The following is a 7,838-nucleotide window of genomic DNA, read 5'->3' on the forward strand; positions in this document are numbered from 1 at the left end:
AATGTCCATACTCTTTACGCCTTTTTCAGCTAAACGAAAGTTTGGGGACAGCCATTTCTTGATTCATTCCCCAGGGTAATGCCTCGACCGGAGTAAACCTGCCTGGTTTTGAATTTAAACAAATGTTTGGCAGTTAACTGTTCCCTTGTGCATTCGCCATGGCAATACTTCTACCAATCAGCATTCTTTTCTCTTGCAGCATAAATTCTCGTTCCATGTACAACTAATATTCTTGCGAATCTGTCCTGATGAGTGCAAGATGAAAAGCTTCGGCAGCAATTATCAGCAATACTCAAGTTCTGTACTACCAACTAATTAAAAATATTTTAATGTACATTCATGTAAAGACTTACTGAAAAATGTAACCTTAGTTTAAAGTTCCTGGGAAAGGGTAGGGATAGGAGAAAATGGAAATGGAGTAGACAGGAAATTCCTGTAGAAGGGTTAGAAGCAGAAACAGCACAAACCTGATGGGCCAAGTGGCCTCCTTCTCGGAACGTATGTTCCATTATTGTATTTTTGGACCAAACCAGTTAAAGCTACTGAACGTATCATTATATAAATAACAAAAAATTGTTCCATTTAGGAAGTAATGTTAACAGTTCCCCGAAAATTATATCATGTAGTATATACAGTACCTTAAACAATACTATATGGTGTGCACATTACCTAGAACAGTATACCATGTAGAGTATACAGCATCTCAAACAGTCTAAAATAGTATACCATGTAAAATATTCAGTACCTAGAGCAGTATACCATGTAGAGTATATAGTACCTGGAACAGTCTGAAACAATATACCATGTATACGGTACCTAGAGCAGTCTGAATCAGTTTACTGCACAGACTGCTAATTCAGCATAGTCTGAATCAGTATACATTGCAGTATACCAACCCAGCACAGTCTGAATCAGTATGCATTGTGGTATTACTAACCCAGCACAGAGCGAATCAGTATATCACATAGTATACTAACTCAGCAGTCTGAAACAGTATACCATGCTGCATGTTCTACTCTAGTCAATCACCTGAACTTGTGGCAGAAGTCCCATTAAGTTAGGTGAAGTTGATTGCCATTTTCAGTGGTTGTATCTCTCGGGCGGGAACAATACTTCCTGGGATTGCTGGCTGCTCCTGAATGAACCGTAGTCCCTGCATCCAACTGGAGTTGAAACGGGTTGTATCTGCACAATGACCATCTCCCCAATGGTGTGTTAGATCATGGGAGTACCGGCCAAGAACATATGTAAACACAAATGATACCAAGCTTGTCTAAGTGTGTTCTGATGTAAACGGCATGTGTTGCCAGTCACATAATTTGTTCAAAAAGAATTTGAAGTGTTCTGAAAAATAAACTTTCCATTTTCGAAAGAGTTGACAAAGTAATTCTGCATAATGACATAATCCTTACTTATTGATTCAGTTCTTCAGATCAACTATTGCTTGTCAGTTTGCAATGGAGACATTTTTAATAACTCATTTATGAGATGTGGGCATTATGATTTATTGGCTGCCCCTAGAATTTTTTTAATTTGTTTTTTGGGATGCGAGTGTTGTTAATGAGGACAGTTTCATTGGCCATCACCAATTTTGTTGCTAATGACTCTCAAGAAGGTGATGGTGAACTGCCTTGAACCATTGCAGTCCTTGTGGTGTAGGTATCCACAGTGGTTTTAGGGAGAGTTACAGTGAAGGAGATTGCCCTGGGGAAGATGATGTTGGACTGTCTTCTTGCAACATTGATAGTGGTTTGGCCTTTTCAGAGGTAATTTAAGGGGTGACCATGTTGGGGGCAGGACAGCAGGCACATACAGGCTCAGCCAGGATAAAGGCCACAGGTTTCCTTTGCTAAAGGACATTAGTGAATCAGTTAGGTTTCAATGGCAACCGGACAGCTTCATGATCACTTCTAGCGACACCAGTTTTTAAGAAATCTTTGACATCCTCCCAAGAAGGGGCAGCATAGTGGTTAGCCCTGCTACCTCACAGGGACCCAGGTTTCATTCCAGCCTCGGGCGACTGTATGGAGTCTGCACGTTCTCCCCATGTCTGCGTGGGTTTCCTCCCACAGTCCAAAGATATGCAAATTAGGTTGATTGGCTATGCTAAATTGCCCCTCAATGTCAGGGGAATGAGTAAATATGTGGGGTTACGGGGACAGAGCCTGGTTGAGTTTGTTGTTGGTGCAGGTTCAATGGGACAAATGGCCTCCTTCTTCACTATTGGGATTCTGTGAAAGCAGATGGGGCCCAAGTTTAAAATTTCACCTGGAAGTCAGCACCACTGACAGTGCAGCATTCCCTCAGCCTGGGTTATGTGCTCAAGTCTCTGGAGAAGATTGAACTCACAACATTCTGACATGGAGGCCAGAGTGTTACTCACTGAAACTGATATATTGTCTGTTGTCTCTGTCCGGGTATTTTGCACTTCTGGTTCATTAAAAGAACATGGAGTTTGACCCTTTTGTGATCAGTCTGGTTTTGAGTTACTGGATCTGGAGCTCAGTTTAAAACACCCTGATGTAGGTAAACTCCACCTGAGTTTGAGGGCTTTCACCTGAGCTCACTGCTATTCAAACAGAAACATTCAGAGTCAACAATGCTTTCTTCAGTGTACAAACAATCTGTTGGTTACGTTAACGTTCAAAGGCTAACAGTAATTTAGCTGGAGTATATGGATTTTATTCATCTTTAAAAATTAAAATCTTTGAAAGGTTTGAACAAATTGAATCCAGGATTTTCCATCATCTGCAGAATGAATGCACAAGTGGTCAAACTCACAAATTAAAAACACCAAAAGAATAAAGAAATGCAGGAGGTACTTTCATTAAAGTGTGTGGATCGGATGGGTGGTGGGGCAAAAACTCTATAAAGTTTCAAGGAAAGGAAAGGAATAAACTCTTAATAACAAAAAATGCACCAAGGGATTATACAGTGAACAGTGAATGTGGTGATGCAGTGGTATTGTCACTGAACAGCGACCCACAGTGATGTTCTGGAGACCAGGGTTCGAATCCCACCATGGCAGATGGTGAAATTTGAATTCTATATAAAAAACTCTGGAATGGAAAGTCTAATGATGAAATCATAGTTGTTGTAAAAAAAAACTCATCTGGTTCACTAATGTCCTTTAGGGAAGGAAATCTGCCTTCCTTAACTGGTCTAGCCTACATGTGACCCCACATCCAATGTATTATCCTTTTAAATACCCTCTGAAATCCTCAGTTTAAGGGCAAATAGGGATGGGCAATAAAAGCTGGCGATGCCCACATCCCATCAATGAATAACAAAATAAAAGGGCCAAAGATCTCTTCTTGTCTGAGACTTTGTTACTTCCTGTTATGGCATGAAATTTCCTGAAATGGTGGAACCAGAAGGTTGCACAGATCTCCTCATCGACAGATTAGGCCAGAATCTCCTGGTACACGTAGCCTCAAAACTACACCAAACCTCCCAGCAGTGAGTTATAGCGGAATTTAAAACAATTGGAAATTGGTGTAAATAAGCAGGGCCTTAGGAAAACACTGAAACAAGGCCATTCTTGAGACTTGCTTTTTGTATGAAAAGTTAAGTTTGGGGCCTTCAGACCATCACCATCAATATTAGGCAAAGAAAGTGAAATCCTGGAGGTTTTTAGATTTAAAAACCAATGTTTTAAAAGTGCATTCAAAAATTAGGGAGGGAGAGAACTTTGACTTTGGGGCCTATTTGGGGAGAGGTCGCTGGATGGTCTCTTCAAGTGGATTCAGGCAGATTAGCTGTGGGGGGTGGGCAAAGTGATATTTGGGCATCGTTTTTCAAACTGCAGTCTGAGAATGGAGATAGAGCTGTGTGTTTTGAGGTGTGATGTGGTGATGCCGGTGTCGGACTGGGGTGGGCACAATAAGTCTCACAACACCAGGTTAAAATCCAACAGGTTTATTTGGAATCACGAGCTTTCGGAGCGCTGTTCCTTCATCAGGTGAGTGGAGAGTTGGGTTCACAAACACGGCATATATAGACACAGACTCAATTGCAAGATAATGGTTGAAATGCGAGTCTTAACAGGTTATCAAGACTTTACAGATACAGACAATGTGAGTGGAGAGAGGGATAATCACAGGGTGTTTATTGTCTCCAGCCAGGACAGTTAGTGAGATTTTGCAAGCCCAGGCCAAATGGTGGGGGTTACAGGGAGTGTGACATGAACCCAAGATCCGGTTGAGGCCGTCCTCACGTGTGTGGAACTTGGCTATCAGTTTCTGCTCAGCGATTATGCGTTGTCATGTGTCTTGAAGGCCGCCTTAGAGAATGTTTACCTGAAGATCAGAAGCTGAATGCCCTTGACTGCTGAAGTGTTCCCCAATAGGAAGAGAACACTCCTGCCTGGTGATTGTCGAGCAGTGTTCATTCATTCATTGTCGTAGCATCTGCATGGTCTCCCCAATGTACCATGCCTTGGGACATCCTTTCCTGCAGCGTATCAGGTAGACAACGTTGGCTGAGTCACAAGAGTATGTACCATGTACTGGATGGGTGTTCTCATGTGAGATGATGGCATCCATGTCGATGATCCGGCATGTCTTGCAGAGATTGCTGTGGCAGGGTTGTGTGGCGTTGTGGTCACTGTTCTCCTGAAGGCTGGGTAGTTTACTCAATTGTCTGTTTGAGGTGCGCAGTTGTTTGAAGGCAAGTAGTGGCGGTGTGGGGATGGCCTTGGCGAGATGTTCGTCTTCATTGATGACATATTGAAGGCTCTGAAGATGTCGTAGCTTCTCTGCTCCGGGGAAGTACTGGATGACAAAGGGTACTCTGTCCGCCGTGTCCTGTGTTTTTCTTCTGAGGAGGTCGGTGTGATTTTTCGCGGTGGTGCGTTGGAACTGTCGATCGATGAGTCGAACGCCCTTCATTTTGAGGTGGGGGAGCAAGGGTCCTGCAGAAGACCAAATCCTTGCTATGAATGCTAAGAGGAGTACTTTAGACTCCAGGCAATAAGCCCCTTTCTCATTGCAGCTGATGTTAAAAGGCCAAGGAAGGCCTTTGAACCCCAATTTGAGGACGTTAACACTCCACTAATCACAGGGAAGGCCCATTCATTAGTGAGCCCGGTGAGGACAAATGTTTTTAAGTGCTGAATAAAATCAGAATAAAATGCCAGAAATACAAGCCTGTGACCTCTGCCACCTAGAAGGACAAGGGCAGGGCAAAGATGCTCAGGTAATGCTTACCTGGAACTAGACTGCCGTTCCTTCACAGTCCCTGGGTCAGAATTTTGCAACTCCGTATCCGGCAGCATTGTGGTTGTATCTACACCATATGGACAGCAGTGGTTCAAGAAACCGACACCTCACCACCTTTTTAAGGGTAGTTAGGGACAGGCAATAAATGCCACAGATGACCACATTCCATGAATAAACGAGTTAAAAATATGACTTTGGTTCCTGTGGCACCTTTAACGTTAACTATAAATATTAAGCACTTTCACAAGTGGCATCAAGTGGAAATAAATGAGCAGTGTTTTTAGCAGGGATCAGAATTGTATCACATAATTTACAACACAAAAAAAAAGGCCATTAGGTTCAACTGGTCTCTCCTTTGTGTGTTAATGCATCACATGAGCCTTCTCCCAATGTATGTCATCTCACCATATCAACATATTATGTTTCTATCTCATGTATTTTTCTAGCTTCCCATTAAATGTCCCGAAGCTATTTGCTTCATCCGCTCCTTACGGTAGCAAGTTTTAATCACTCTCTGGTCAGAATCAATCACCTCAATTCCAGAACATTGCTGCAGGAGTTCCTCAGGATAGTGTCATCGGACTAACCAGCTTCAGCTGCTTCACCAATGATGCGGCACGGTGGCACAGTGGTTAGCACCGCTGCCTCACAGCGCCAGAGACCCGGGTTCAATTCCAGCCTCGGGTCACTGACTGTGTGGAGTCTGCACATTCTCCCCGTGTCTGCGTGGGTTTCCTCCGGGTGCTCCAGTTTCCAAAGATGTGCGGGTTAGGTGAATTGCCTATGCTAAATTGCCTCTTAGTGTCAGGGGATTAGCAGGGAAAATATGTGGGGTTACAGGAATAGGGCCTGGGTGGGATAGTGGTTGGTGCTGACCCGATGGGCCGAACGGCCTCCTTCTGCACTGTAGGGATTCTAGGATTCTATGACCTTCCTGCCACCATGGCTGACAGCTGCTCCCATTTTCTATGTTTCTCTAAGGTCAGAAGTGGGGATGTTCGCTGATGATCGCACAATGTTCAGCACCATTCACAACTCCTCAGATACTGAAACAGTCCATGTTGAAATGGAGAAAGACCTGAACAATATCCAGGCTTCGGCTGACAAGTGGCGAATAACATTTGTGCCACACTTGTGCCAGGCTGTCTCCAACAAGAGAGAATCTCACCATTGCCCCTTGACTTTCAATGGCATTACCATCGCTGAACCCCAACGATATCAACATTCTGGGGGGGGGGTTACCATTAACCAGAAACTTAACTGTTTTGAGCCATATATATAATACTGTGGTTACAAGAGCAGGTCAAAGGCTAGAAATCCTGCAGCGAGTAACTCACTTCCACAGATCTTGCTAGACGTGCTGAGATTTGTCCAGCATTTTCTACTCTTATCTCAGTCTAACTCCAGTGGTGTCAGGTGAAGTGTGTATTATTTCACATACTGCCCTATCTAGTTTCAAAACAGCTTTGAGTCACCTGATTTGGGAGTGTACCCGTAGTCCTTGTATCGAATTACACAATGAACAGCACAGAAAGAGGCCATTCAGCCAATATGTCTATGCAAGTGTTTATGCACCACTTCATCATCCTCGTTTCTTTCCTCTTCATCTCATTATATCAACAGATTCTTCTATTCCTCTCTCCCTCGTAGGCTGGTCTATACACGGTACCTGCCAAGTGGAACACTGGTTGTCCCACAGTCATTTATTGGCCAGTAATAGGCTGGAGGTAGGACTTCTGCCCTACAGGAAAAGGAAGTCTCACCCCAGAGACTTGCAGCCAGAGGCACTCAAGCATATGCGGACTGAAGGCTCGCAACGCTGGATCAGGATTTGTAATTGGGGATCTTGCCAGTGCCAAGAAGGCAGGCCCTGGCAAGGGGTGTTTAAGAGGCTAATGGAGGAAGGACAACCTAGTTGTAGAAGGTGGGTTTACACCCTAAGGAGGAAGCCCCCGTGTCATAGGAAACCTGTTGAGCTGGTCACTCGAAGGGGGCATCTGCCATCATTGGCTAAATTCTGGCACTGGTGGGTAAGGCCTTTAAGTGGGAATTAACTGCCCACTTAAGGGCCTCAACTGATCCTCTGATGGATAAGCCGTCCAAATCCACCCTCGCACTGGTGTAATAGTAGTACGGGCAGGGGCCTGAGGGTAGTCAGTCAGGGGGCCACTCATTGGATTTAACAAGCCCCTCACCTGCAAACGTTTTAAGGGCAGCACAGTGGCTAGCACTGCTGCCTCTCAGTGCCAGGGACCCAGGTTCAATTCCAGCCTTGGATCACTGTCTGTGTGGAGTTTGCACGTTCTCCTCATGTCTGTGTGGGTTTCCTCCAGGTGCTCTGGTTTCCTCCCACAGGTGTGCGGGTTGGGTGAATTGGCCATGTTACATTGTCCCTTAATGCCTGGAGAATTAGCAGGGTAAATACGTGGGGTTACAGGGATAGGGTGGGATTGTTGTCGGCGCAGACACAATGGGCTGAATGGCCCACTTCTGCATTGTAGGGATTCTACCACATAAAATCCATCTTCCCTTTAAATGCATCTATGGATCGATGCATCTATAAATCACCTCAACCACACTCGATGGTAATCAAGGTCCACGTTGTCACCACTCTCTGGG

The sequence above is a fragment of the Mustelus asterias genome, chromosome 5 (genome assembly GCF_964213995.1).
Source record: "Mustelus asterias chromosome 5, sMusAst1.hap1.1, whole genome shotgun sequence".
Classification (NCBI taxonomy): Eukaryota; Metazoa; Chordata; class Chondrichthyes; order Carcharhiniformes; family Triakidae; genus Mustelus; species Mustelus asterias.